General features: G+C 38.2%; 1 non-coding gene across 1 annotated transcript; it reads right to left on the bottom strand.

The window, feature by feature from the left end:
* Positions 1-3,737: 3,737 nt before the first annotated feature.
* On the bottom strand, positions 3,738-3,844 carry LOC128777957 (U6 spliceosomal RNA). Its single transcript, XR_008423246.1, has one exon. It is a non-coding gene; the product is annotated as a U6 spliceosomal RNA (small nuclear RNA).
* Between the last annotated feature and the right edge of the window lie 10,723 nt (positions 3,845-14,567).

Raw genomic sequence — 14,567 nt, 5'->3', positions numbered from 1 at the left:
TGTGTCTGCCTCCAAAAATAAAACACTGATGTGCTTTATAATTGTAGGTCATGTTTTATTCAGGACATCAGAAGTAAAATACTTGAAATAAGAGGAGTTACAAAGGCAGTCACTCTCCCTACCTCTGAGAGAAGCCACAGGTGAATGAGGTGTGATATGGGAAAAAACAGAGATATCCCCTACTTATCCTGGCACTAGCTCCTCATTGAAAGGGAGAAACACTTCTAAGTGTGAGAGTTGGTGAAGCTATTCAAATAATTCCTCACCTAGTCTCCTCATCAACACTCTCCCAAGTTCAAAGAAAAAGCTGACAGTAAGAATTTAAAGGACAATACCCATCCAAGAGATCCAAATAAAAAGGCACCTCATAAATTTTAAAAAACAATAATAAAAATTAAAAATAACAAGTTTAAAAAAGGAACCTCATACTGAAGATAGAATAGTGCATTCACAAGAACAGCAGTGACCACAGTGAGATTAACAACAGCAACATCAATTACAGCAGCAATAATGACAAAAAGTAGACTGGTGACCTCTATCAGAAATGGACAGATCCAGCATGCAGAAAATCAGTAAGCACATAGTTGAGCTCAACAACACCATCAATTAATTGGATATAATTGACATTTATAGATTACTTCATCCAACAACAGAAGAATGTACATTCTTTCCCAGTTCACGTGAAACATTCACCAACACAGAGTATATTCTGTGTCATAAAACACATCTTAGCAAAGGTAAAACAGTAGAAGTCATGCAATGTCTGCTTTCAGAGCACAATAGAATTAAGCAAGAAATCAATAACAGAAATGACTGGAAAATCCTAAAACATGTGGAGATTAAGCAACATACTTCTAAAGAACACATGGGTCATGGATATTAAAAGCATAATAAAGAGTACAATGTACAAGTCTATTTCAAAAAATTTGATAACCAGATGAAATGAACCAATTCCCTGAAAGTCAAGATCTGCCAAAACTTACACAATAAGAGATAGTCATTTTAAATAGGTTTATATTTATTAAAGAAATTGAATCAATAATAAATAAGCATCCAAAACAGACCCAGGGGGGTTCACTGGTGAGTTCTACCAAACATTTAAGGAAGAAATTATACCAATTCTCTACAATCTCTTTCAGAGGATAGAAACAGAGGGAATACTTCCTAACTCATTCTATGAGGCCAACATTATTCTAACCAAAATTTGCAAAGATATTACAAGGGAGAAAAAAATACAAAGCAATACTTTTCATGGACAGGGATGTAAAAACCCTCAACAAAATGTTAACAAACAGAATGTAACAGTGTATAAAAAGAATGATATACCACAACCAAGTGTCATTTATCTTAGATATGTAAGCCTGGCTTGGCACTTGAAAACCAAATTAATGTAACCCATCACCTCAGCAGGCTGAAAAAGAAAAATCACATGATTATATCAATAGATACAGAAAAATCATTTACAATAAACCAAGCTAATGCAATAGGACAAGGAAAAGAAACAGAATGTAAACTGATTGGGAAAGAAGACGTAAAACTGTCCTCGTTCATAGGTAACATGATTATCTATGTCGAAAATAAAAAAAAAAAAAAAAAACATTGACCAAAAAAAAAAAAAAAAAAAGCAAACACAAAAATCTCCTGGCACTAATAATCAATTATAACAAGATTGCAGAATACAAAATTAATATCCAAAATATTAGGAAATAGAAATATGTTTTTCTATATACCAGCAATGGATAAGTATAATTTGGAGTTAAAAACACAATACTATTTACATTAACACCCCCTAACATGAAATACTTAGGTATAAATCTATCCAAATGTGTGTAAAATATATATAAGGATAACTATAAAACTCTGATGGAAGAAGTCAAAGAAGAGCTAAATAAATGAGATGTATTCCATTATCATGGATAAGAAGACTCAATATTGCCAAAATGTCCGTTCTCCCTACTTGGTCCATAGATTCAATGCAATCCCAATCAAAATCCCAGCGAGTTATTTTGCTGATATTGACAAATCAATTCTAAAGTTCATATGGACAGGGTGCCTGGGTAGTTCAGTCGGTAAAGCATCCAGCTCTTGATTTTGGCTCAGGTCATAATCTCATGGGTTTGTGGGTTCAAGCCAGGTGGAGCCTGCTTGGGATTCTCTCTCCCTCTCTCTCTGCCCCTCCCATGCTTTTGCACTCTCTCTTTCTCTTTCAGAAATAAATAAACATTAAAAACAATAAAGTTCATATGGAGAGACAAAATACCCAAAACAGCCAACACAATATTGAAGTAGAAAAATAAAGTTGGAAGACTAACACTATCTGACTTCAAGACTTACTTCAAAGCTACAGTAATCAAGACAGGGTGGTATTGGAAAAAGAAGAAACAAAAGATCAATGGAACAGAATAGAAAGCGCAGAAATAGATCACATTAATAGAGTCAACTAATCCTTCACAGAAGAGTGAAGACAATTCAATGAAGCAAAGACTATTTGTCTTTTCAACAAATGGTGCTGGAACAGCTGCAGATTCACTTGCAAAAAGAAAGAAAGAAGAAAGAAAGAAAGAAAGAAAGAAAGAAAGAAAGAAAGAAAGAAAAAAAGAAACCTAAACACAGTCTTTATACCCTTCCACAAAATTAACTCAAATAGTGTATTGACCCCTAAATCTAAAATGAAAAACTATAAAACTAGATGATGATGTAGGAGAAAACCTACATTATCTACTATCTAGCCCTGTGCGTGGTGATGACTTTTTAGATACAACACTGAACGCACAATTCATGAAAGAAATAATTGATAAGCTGGACTTCATTAATATTAAAAACTTCTCTGTGAAAGATAATGTCAAGAGAATGAGAAGACAAGCTGCAGACTAGGAGAAAATATTTACAAAAGACATATTTGATTAAGGACTGTTTTCCAAAATATACAAAGAACTCTTTAGACATTAACAATAAGAAAACACAACCCACTTAATGAATAAGCCAAAGATTGGGACACCTGGGTAGCTCAGTCAGTTAAACATCAGACTTCGGCTCAGGTTATGATCTCATGGTTCATGGGTTTGAGCCCCATGTCGGGCTCTGTGCTAATAGCTCAGAGCCTGGAGCCTGCTTCAGATTCTGTGTCTCCCTCTCTCTCTGCCCCTCCCCTGTTCATGCTCTGTGTCTCTCTCTCAAAAATAAGCAATCATTTTAACAAAATTTTTTAAAAGAATAAGCCAAATATCTTAACATACAGGTCACCAAAAATACAAATCACAAATGTATATATGAAGATATGTTCTACATTATAGGTCACTGTGGAAATGCAAATTAAAACAACAATGAGATACCACTATACATCTGTTAGAATGGCCCAAATTCAGAACACTGACAATACCAAATGCTGATGAGGATGTGGAGCAACAGGAACTGTCATTCATTCCTGATGGGAATGCGAAATAGTACAACCACTTTGGAAGACCATTTTGCCATTTTTTACAAAACTATATTAACTCTTACCAGCATTCACATTCATTGCTATTTACCCAAATGAGTTGAAAATTTATGTTCACACAAAAACTATACATGAATGTTTATAGCAACTTTATTCATAATTGCCAAAGATTGGAAGGAATCGAAATGTCCTTCAGTAAGTGAATGGATAAACTGTGGTTATCCACAGAAAATACAGTATTATTTATTGCTAAAACAAAATGAGCTATCAAGTCATGAAAAGGCAGAGAAATCTTTTTTTTTTATTCATGGAACGCTTCACAAATTTGCGTGTCATCCTTGCACAGGGGCCATGCTAATCTTCTCTGTATCATTATAATTTTAGTATATGTGCTGCCGAAGTGAGCACCAAAGAAGAATCTTATTAAAGAAATGGAGTAATGGATGTTAGTAAGTGAAAGAAGCCAATCTGAAATGACTACATATTATATTATTCCAACTATATGATATTCTGGAAAAGGCAAAATTGTGGTGACAGTAAAAAGATCAGTGTTGCCAGGTATTGTAAGGAGAGGGGTAAATAGGCAGAGCACAGAAGATTTTGGCGGCAGTGAAACTACTCTATGTGATACTATAATGGTCGATATGTCATTAAACATCTGTCTAACCCCACAGAATATACAACACATTCATTACATTAGAGTGACCCCTAATGTAAACTATGGACTTGGTTTGATTATGATATGTCAGTGTAGGTTCTCATTGATTGTAACAAATACACCACTCTGGGGGGAGGAGAGTGGGGGTGCTGGCAATATGGTTAGGTATGCATGTGAGAGCAGAAAGTATATGGGAAATCTCTATATCATCCTCTCAATTTTTCTATGAACTTAAAAGTTGTCTTAAAAAAAGCCTATGCTGATCCCAATAGTGGCAGAGATGGCAACTGTCCCTCAAAGTCTCTAAGTGGCAGAAGAACATCTCTGACCATGGGGGAAAAAATAGAGGCTGCCAAAAATAATTCATGAATCAGAGAATACTCTGAACTCTCTAGAAACCTCTAGAACCCTCTCAGAGAAAGGAGAGTGACAAGGAAACTTGGGATCCCATTGCTGCTGTTGGATGGAAGCCAAGGGGAAGAAGTCACACTGATATTATTGTCTTGTTGCTGTTGTTATTGTTAACCCCAAGTGTTAACTACCATCCACCCCTGGCTGTGTAGCCTAAGAAAGCAAAAGCTACATGCAAGGAACACTTGTCACTTAGGAAAAATAAGATTTCAATGGTTTAACAGATGTAGAAGTATTGGCCATGAATGAATACTTGTTGGGATTGGCAAACGAGTACATGGAAATTTATTAAAATTATTTTGTGTGTTTTTGTAGATGGTGAAATTCTCCATACCCAAAACAACAACAATAAACAACTCCTCTGACATGATGATAATTGCTATGTTGGAACGGCCTAGCTATGCCCTCTAAGCTTCCAGCCTTTGCTACTGATAGAGCACTCAAATAACGGTGACAACTGATTGAAAGTCCAATGCAGGACATTATGTCTGCATTGGTGCACAGCACAATCCCCTTTTAGGAAGCTCTTAGAGAATTTGACTCAGTTCTGAAACCTAGTGGTTTACTACCACCCTCCTCCTTATTTGGAGACAGCTGGCCTAGAATGGAGGCCTGTCTGACATGCATCCAGGGGTTAGTTGCAAAGCTGGAACCAAGAAACGATGGTGGATCCCTCTGCTTCCTTGAGAAGGTGTGTTCATCACCTTCTCTGCCAGGTGTGTTCATCATATGGGAGCTGGAAACAGACAAGACCCCACAGAGCCCAAGAACAGAGCAAAAGAAGTGAGAAGCCTGATTCTTGCTTTTAGACACAGTAACCCAGCAACTCATCACCAATCATGATCATACTCATTGCACCTCCTCCCTTAGCATGGAGTGAAAAAAGAGGTAGAAGTACAAGTCAAAGGTTTCCTTCCAACATTTCTCCAAGGAGAAGGGAGAAGACAGAGGCTTGGACTAAAATTCTGTCCATCCCTTGGGTAGAGACAGAAACATCGGACAATTAGTTTACCTAACAAGAAATACCATCAGAAAAAAACATGGTCTTAGTAGGAAGCAGCTTAAGAGAGCAAAATGTATTCTATGAGGATGCAAAATATCTGAGATTGCAACCCTGCCCGGTTCTATAATCTAAGGAAAACTTCTGGTCCTCAATTGCTTTATAATTCAATAGAGAGGATTTTCTTCCCTTCCCCTTCCAGTCCTCCCCACCCCCTTTTTTATGTTTATTAACTTATTTTGAGAGGCAGGAGCAGAGAGAGAGGGAGAGAATCCTAAGCAGGCTCCACTTTGTCTGAGCAGGGCCTGACATGGGCTCGATCCCAGGAACTGTGAGATTATGACCTAAGCAGAAATCAAGAGCCAGATGCTTAAACAAGTGAGCCACCCAGGTGCCCTCCTCCTTCTATTTTACAAGCACAGAGACTAAGACACAGGGCTTGCCCTCAAGGAGCTGAAGTCTTAAGGGGCTGGGAAAAAATCACTGTTTTAGGTCTATTCTAAAATCTGTGATTATTAAAAAGTATGGTCTACTTTTTGATAAAGCCAGGTTTCCCTTTCAGTTATAATTAATGTTGGGAGAAAGAATTTCCTATCCCCTTCAGTGTCCTTCTAGTCTGACTAAGAACCAAATTGGCATAAGACAGATTAATCAGAGAAAATCAAATGTAATTTCATACATACGGGGAATCCACACATGGAAATTCCAGACAGTCAGGCAAAGTGAGGTTTTTATGTCATTCTGAACTAAGGAGAAGGAGGTAAGGAGAATAAGGGACTTCAAGGGGAAGAAATGCAATTCACAGAGAGATGTAAAAGAGTAAATGTTTTGTAAACAAATGATTGCTAGGCTATTCAGAAACAATAGGACACAGAAGACAGGGATCAAACTGACTGCCCTGGGTTCCTCCCTGTCCACCATACCTAGTTCATAGTATAATATAGTTACCTACAGTGATAGCACTCTTCCTGGAGTTGACCCTCTATCTAAATTCTTTTTAGACAGTTGTGGAGGACAAAAAGAGCTTTTCCTGAATCTACTGGGTTTTGATTTCTTTTTAATTCAAAATAATCTTTATGTCAAAGTGGTCCCCACATTAGCATGAATTCAGATCAACCAAGGCATAAATTGGACCAAACATTAATACTGTGTGTTGAAATCCTAAAATAAGAATGTTACTGGAACTTTCCCTTATATATCTTCCAAGTCAATTCTGACAAAATCAAAAAACTCATCAGTACTGTATTTAAACAACAGGATTTCAAATAATAACTAGTGAGTAATAAATCTGACCTAAAATATGAAAAATGGATACTTTAATAATGTCTTTATTTTGTGTTTCTGGTTAATGTGTGCAATTTTGTGATTTATAATAAATACATATCTGGTCATTGACCAAAATATATTTCTCATATATATTTGGTCTGGGTTCCATGGTTCCTGGCTCAAAGCTCCTAAAACCATTGGAATTTCTCGAACAATAAGAGAAATGGGGGTATCTTTTCTCATAATATTTGGTCTCTTGTCTTTTGTTCTTAAAATCCACTTCTGAGCCATAAAATTGAAATGGGTTATTTTGTTATTTATAACAAGCCCCTTGCCACCACAACAGAGTTTATGTTGATGACGTGACTTTGGAAATTACCTAAGGATGAGGACTGGTTGCCAGTGGAACCAATCTGAATAGAGGGTTGGAACTTTCAGTCTGACCCCTTGATTTCCAGGGAGAGGAGCAGGGCTGGAGATTGAATCAATCACCAATGGTGAATAATTTAATCAATATGCCTATGTAATGAAGCCTCCATAAAAACCTAAAAGGATGGGTTCAGAGAGCTTCCAAGTTGGTGAACACATGGGAATTCAGGGAGAGTGATGCATTTGCAGAGAGCATGAAAGATCTCCATACTTTGCCCTATGCATCTCTTCCATCAGGCTTTTCCTGAGTTATATCCTTTTATAACAAATCAGCAATCTAGTAAATAAAATGTTTTCATGAGTTCTGTGAACTGTTCTAGCAAACTGATCAAACCCAAGGTGGGGATCACTGAAACCCCTAATCTATACCAGGTTGGTCAAAAGCACAGGTGAAAACCTGGACTTATGACTTATATCTGAAGTCCATAGAGAGGACTGAACCCTTAACCTATGAGATCTGACACAATCTTCAGACAGGGTCAGAATGGAGTTGAATTATAGGAATCATGGGTGTGTATCCCCAAGTTGCTTGGTGGTGTGGAAAAAGGCCACTACTTCCACATATTGGAATTGGTGACCAGAACCTCTAGTTGGTGTCAGAGAACTGGGGTTTGCTAGAACAGCCCAGGTACACAGAAACTTGTGGTTTGTTGAGAGAAAAGATAAAAGATCATGGGATGAGGAATCTTTGAGCCATTCTAGCAAACTAATCAAACCCCAGGATGGGATCATGGTAATTTCCAATCTATACTCAATCAGTCAGAGGCACAGGTAACAAAACAGGGCTTATATTTGGCATTTGAAGTGGAGGGCAGTCTTGTGGGACTGAGCCCTTAACCTGTGGAATCTGATGCTATCTCTTGGTAATTAGTATCAGAACTGAGTTGAATTGTAGGACCACCAACGGTGTCAGAGAATTGTTCCATAATGGTGTGGGGAATCCCCCAATCCTCCCATCCCCACAACACACACACACACATTGAAATTGGGTCCAGATCTTTTAATGTATCATCTAAGAATGGTTATTACAACTTGTAAAAAGCTGCTGCCCGTATTTTAAAAATCTCTGAAAAAATTTGCATAAAGGGCTAATTCATGGGTCTGAGGGTAATGAGAATAAGTAAAAGGAAAAAGTTAGAAAGGATTTACTAAAAATAGCATGCATTCCACTCTGTTACACTGGGAATTCCATATATGCAAAGTTCATATGAACTTTGGAATCAAGAGTAAACCTTTGATAGTGTTTAGAAAAAAAGAGAGAAAAAAACCATGAAATAGCAAAATGGAGAGAATTCAAAGTGAATGGAAACTCTTGGTCAGTTAAAAAATTTCACACCTCCCCAACTGTCTTTTTCTGCCTCTTGATTCAAAGCTTTAAGGCATGTAAACACTAGAAATTAGTGTTTCCTGCAAAAGCTTTCTTGGATTATACTAAATCAAAACAGAATTCTTAATGAACTAAGAAACTATTGAGAAAGTAGAACACCTCTGAAGTTACCAGCTCTTCAAAAGCAGGACTGCACATTTTACTTCTTTGAACACACCCAGAACAGATTGAAAGGATATTCAATAAATGCTTACTGAATTGAATCTTGATGAGAAACAGACAATGCTTCTAACTATTAGTTCTATTTTATGGAGGTAGCTTAAAAATTAATCCATTTAGATTATGACATTCCAGGTCAAGAATGTTCTCCTTCCTTCTTTCTCACTCTGTTTGTGAAAGCCTTTCCAGCTTACTGTATTCAGTACTCCTGTCTGCAAAAAATAGAGACTAGCAGCCAAAATTATCATGAAAAATTGAAGGATAAAACAAGTGCTCCTATTAAAAGTTAAAAAAAAAATCTTTTCGTCAAGAAGAAAAACTGTTTTTAGTGTTGTCCTCAAGTCTAATAGAGGGCTTTGAGAAAAATGTTGGGCCATATTCTTTTTTCTGAAGTCCAGGAAAGGCAAAGGGACCTAAATTTAAACTTTGATTGAACATCTTGATTATCAAATATTCACTCAGAAAATATTTATAAGTACTGTGATAACTTGTTGTTAATGCTGACTTACCAGCATTGACAGTTGCTGGAGTGAGCTACTAGTGGAAGTAGCATAATACGAATCATTATAGATCTTTGTTGAGAAGTGAGGCACTATCCTGAGGATTAACAGGAAAATAGGAAATTGAACTAGGTAAAACTCAAGGCGCCCCCTATCTCTTTAACTCTTACTCCATACTTATCATAAATCAAGGTGGGAAAATCCCAAGCATTCTGGTTTATAAGCTATTAAAAGATCATAGAGTTTGGCAGGGCCAAATAAAGCCATGGGCACCATTTTGTTACTTGACCTTCCAGTAATGAAATTAAGTAAAATCAAATTAGGCATTTAGTGAAGAAAAACATAATTTGGCTAGTGAATCAACAATTAGCTGTAACTCCACAATCATAATGGACTTAATGGTGAACATTTTCTGCCACTGAACACCCCGTGGTGTAGATTGAGTGCAATCAATTGTAGAGCAACTATAAAACTCTGGTTGAGAGACATTGCTAGACCCAGTGGCTTCTTTAAGTATCACTAGATGTTTAGATTCTTCCAGAGACCCCACATAAATCACCAGAATGTACCTGGAGGACCATTCTCAGGAATGAATCTAGGAATTATACAAGGTAGGTATAAATATTCTTTATCCTTTCTGCCATTCTGAATTGGAATACAAAACTAAGAGCTAAAAACAAACAAAAATGACATCCAAAGGTAAAATTAGAAATTGAATCTAATGAGGCAAGATGAAAATTATAGTAGAGAGGAAATTTGAAAAGAGTGATGTGTCTTATTTTCCATTATAAGGAGCCACACTGTATTATTGACATTTCAGGAGGGATAATTCATCATTTGGTTGTACTGTCTATGCATCATAAGATATTTAGCATTCTTCCTGGCCTCCTGATCCCTGGTTGTTGTGACACCTGCAATATCCTGTTTTGGTTAGGATTCTCTTGTAAGCAGATAGTGACACAGGATTTGAATCCAAGTAATTTACTTGGGAGGTGCAAGAAATACTAGCAAGGGAATGAGAAAATGATACAAACAATGAAGGAAAACCAAAAAGGGTATGTTATCAAACTAGCTACTGCTGTGGATGACTGAGCATAATCATGTAGGATAACTTGGAAATAGTATAGAAAGCACCTTGTAGTTATCTCACCAGGGCAAGGAAGCAGAGGTATCTATACTCCAATTTACGTTAGTCTTCTTCAAAGTATACTGGTATGCTTGGGGTGTAGAATATTTCTTCAAAAACAGATGGAGTTGGAAGGGCTGGGGTGTACTGAAGTGTTAAGTCCCAAGGGATATAGGCAGAGAACCAACAATATCTGCTACACAGCCCATTTATTTCCAAATGTCCTTTTGGAGGCCAGTACCAAACCTAGTTTAGTCTTCTCCCAAAAAGACTACTTCTTCAGTCTATCAAGTGTCATTGAAGAATTTTAGAATGTGAAGCATTAATGATCATATTTGCCTTTTTACTGGCATACTCATTTGGTTATAGAATGAATTCATGATTAAAGTCAAAAAGCCTGTTAAGAAAATGTTGCTGTGGTGAGAGGAATCTGAAAAGAAAACGAATGGTAAGGCAATATGTTAGATAACAACAGGAAAAATAGACAAATAGAACGAGAAGGGGATAGAGCGTTTCAGGTGGTTGAGGCAGAGGGCTATAATTCTAAATTTTATGATGATGAAAGATCTCACTGTGAAGGTGACATTTTTAACAGAAATTTTAAGGAAGTAATGGAGTAAGTCATAAGGATATCTGGAGGGGAAGTGCTCAAGGTAGAGGGAAAGCAAAGGCAAAACTCTGAGTTGAGCACATGCTTGGATTCCCAGAGAACAGAAAAGAAGCCAGAAAAACTGGAGCACTATGAGCTGGTGAGGAGAAGAGGAGTGTGAAGATTACTGTGGTGGACAGTCTCCACGATGTCCCCAAAAATCCCTAACTCCTAAGATTCCCTCCTTTTTGTGATTGCTTCCTTTGAGTATGGCTACACTTATGAACTTGCTTCTACCAAATAGAAAATGGTACAAGGGGTGGGATGTGACTTCTGAGACTATGGCTTCCATCTTGCATATTCTCTCACTCTTTGTCTTTGTGTGTCTCAAATCATTTGTACTCTAGGAAAGCAGCTTCCATGCTGGGTGCAGTCTCTGGAGACCACATGGTATGGTGAAGAGCTGAGGCCCTTAGTCCAGCACCTTGCAACAAACTGCAGCCTGTCAATAACTACACGAGTGGCCTTGGAAGTGGATACTTCAGCCTAGTAAAGGCTTGAGATTAGTCTGAAATCACCAAGTCCTGTTGGAATGACAGAAAGATGGGAATGAAGAAGAGTGACCTGGGGAGTTAGTCAAAGACAGCAACAATGAGCAAGTTTGTGGTATAATCTGCTGACATGAGATGCAAAGCTGTGAGGCCTTAGTGAGGTAGGAAGAAGAATGGTCACAAAGGGCACAGAGTAAGAGAGAAGACATCCACCCCACCGATATAAGGATGTGGCAGAGAAAACAGACACCACCTGTGAAAGCTGCAGAGGAAGCAATGCCCACAGATCAAGGCTAAATTTCAGAAGATCAGGAAGACAGAAGGTATGGGGGATTTTACTGAGGACTGACTGTGTCTTCCAAACCAGAGCTTCTCAAACTTTCATGTGAAACTATATCACCTGGAGTCTTGTTAAAATGCAGCTTCCATGTCCGACTTAGGCTGAGGTCATGATTTCACGGTTCATGAGTTCAGGTCCCGTTTGGGCTCTCTGCTGACAGCTCAGAACCTGGACCCTACTTCAGATTCTGTGTCTCCCTCTCTCTATGCCCCTCCCCTGTTCCTGCTCTGTCTCTCAAAAATAAACAAACATTAACAATTTTTTAATGAAGCAATCCCTATCAGAATAACACCAGCATTCTTCACAGAGATAGAACAAACAATCCTAAAATTTGTATGGAACCAGAAAATGCCTCAAATAGCCAAGGCAAACTTGAAAAAGAAAACCCAAGCTGGAGGCGTCACAATCCCAGACTTCAAGCTATATCACAAAGCTGTAATCATCAAGACACTGGTACTGGTACAAAAACAGACACTCAGATCAACGGAACAAAATAGAAAACCCAAAAATGGAGCCACAAATGTATGGCCAACTAATCTTTGACAAAGCAGACAAGAATATCCAATGGAATAAAGACAGTCTTTTCAGCAAATATTGTTGGGGAAACTAGACAGCAACATGCAGAAGAATGAATCTGGACCACTTTATAACACCATCCACAAAAATAAACTCAAAATGGTGAAAGGCCTAAAGTAAGACAGGAAGCCACCAAAATCCTAAAGGAGAAAGTGGGCAAAAACCTCTTTGGCCTTGGTAGCAGCAAATTCTTACTCAACATGTCTCTGGAAGCAAGGGAAGTAAAAGCAAAAATGAACTATTGGGACCTCATCAAAGTGAAAAGCGAAAAGCTTTGGCACAGCAAAGGAAACAATCAGAAAAACTAAAAGGCAACCAAAGGAATGGGACAAGATATTTGCAAATGACATCTCAGATAAAGGGCTAGTATCCAAAATTTATAAAGAACTTATCACTCAACACACAAAAAACAATAATCTAGTGAAGAAATGGGCAAAAGACATGAATAGACACTTCTTCAAAGAAGACATCCAGATGGCTGACAGACACGTGAAAAAATGCTCAACTTCACTCATCATCAGGGAAATACAAATCAAAGCCACAATGAGATATCAACTCATACTTGTCAGAATGGCTAACATTAACAACTGAGGCAACAACAGATGTTGATGAGGATGCAGAGAAAGAGGATCTCTTTTGCACTGCTGGTGGGAGTGCAAAGTGGTGCAGCCACTCTGGAAAACAGTATGGAGGTTCCTCAAAAAACAGAAAATAGAACTACCCTACGACCCAGCAATTTCACTACTAGGTATTTATCCAAGGGATACAGGTGTGCTGTTTCGAAGGGATACATGCACCCCAATGTTTATAGCAGCACTATTGACAATAACCAAAGTATGGAAAGAGCCCAAATGTCCATCAACAGATGAATGGACAAAGAAGATATATATATATATATACACACACACACACACACACACACACACACACACACACAATGGAGTATTACTCCATTCATATACATACAATGGAGAGTTGCAATCAAAAAGAATGAAATATTGCCATTTGCAACTACACGAATGGAACTGGAGGATATTATGCTAAGCGAAATTAATCAGAGAAAAACAAATCTCATATGACTTCACTCATGAGGAATTTAAGATACAAAACAGATGAACATAATGGAAGGGAAGAAAAAATAATATAAAAACAGGGAGGGGGACAAAACATAAGAGACACTTAAATATAGAGAACTAACAGGTTTGTGGGAGAGGTTGTGGGAGAGGGAATGGGCTAAATGGGTGAGGGGCATTAAGGAATCTACTCCTGAAGTCACTGTTGCACTATATGCTAACTAACTTGGATGTAAATTTAAAAATAAATAAATAAATTAGTTAATTAAAAAATTTTACGAGGGAGCCAAGATGGCAGAACAGCATGGAATTTTTTTGTGTGTCTTGAATCCATGAAATACACCCAGACCAACACTAAACCATCTTATACACCTAGAAAACTGATCTGAAGATTAACAAAACAATCTGCACAACCTGAACCACAAAATTCAGCAGGTATGCGGCACAGAGAGTTGAACTTGGGGAGGGAGAAGCTGCAGAGGGCAGAGAGGTACTTTTGCATGTGGAGAGAGGATGGAGACGATGGGGAGAATATGGGAAAAGCACCCCTACCCAAAAGCATCTGGAGAGAAAGTGGAAAAGTGGAAACAGCCACAGGGACTGAACTAAAAAGGGAGAAAGGAGAAAGGAGAGTTTAAATTCCATTAAGACTATAAATAGGGGGAGCGCAGAGTCTGCAACTCCACAGCTTGATACCTGGCAGTGCTTTGGTGGGAAGGGTGAATCCTCAGAAGCAGAGTGGAGTCTGGGAGTTTCTCAGGCCACAAGAGAGAAGCTGTCCCACTGCTGGAAGGACATTTGGTAGAGGCTGTGAGGCAACCTTGGCCCAGCAGACCCCAGAGAACGGCCACATTTGCTGGTGTTGGAACAAGGTCGTTAAGGGTGAAGCCTGGTGCCAGATGTATGTTGTGATTTTCCATAATCCCTGAAACGCTGCTGCTACACTATCTTGTGAAATTTTTCTGGGGCAGGCTGGCACCTGGCCACAGCCTCTGGGCATTAGCAGCAGAATGGTCCTGCAAACTTTCCTGGGTGCGACTGGCATTCAGCCATTGCTCAGTGAGAC

Source organism: Panthera pardus, unplaced genomic scaffold, assembly GCF_024362965.1.
Source record: "Panthera pardus isolate Hobbes unplaced genomic scaffold, ASM2436296v1 HiC_scaffold_17, whole genome shotgun sequence".
In the NCBI taxonomy this organism is placed as follows: Eukaryota; Metazoa; Chordata; class Mammalia; order Carnivora; family Felidae; genus Panthera; species Panthera pardus.
Note: the sequence above shows the minus strand (reverse complement) of the source record. Positions and strands in the feature narration are given on the sequence as shown.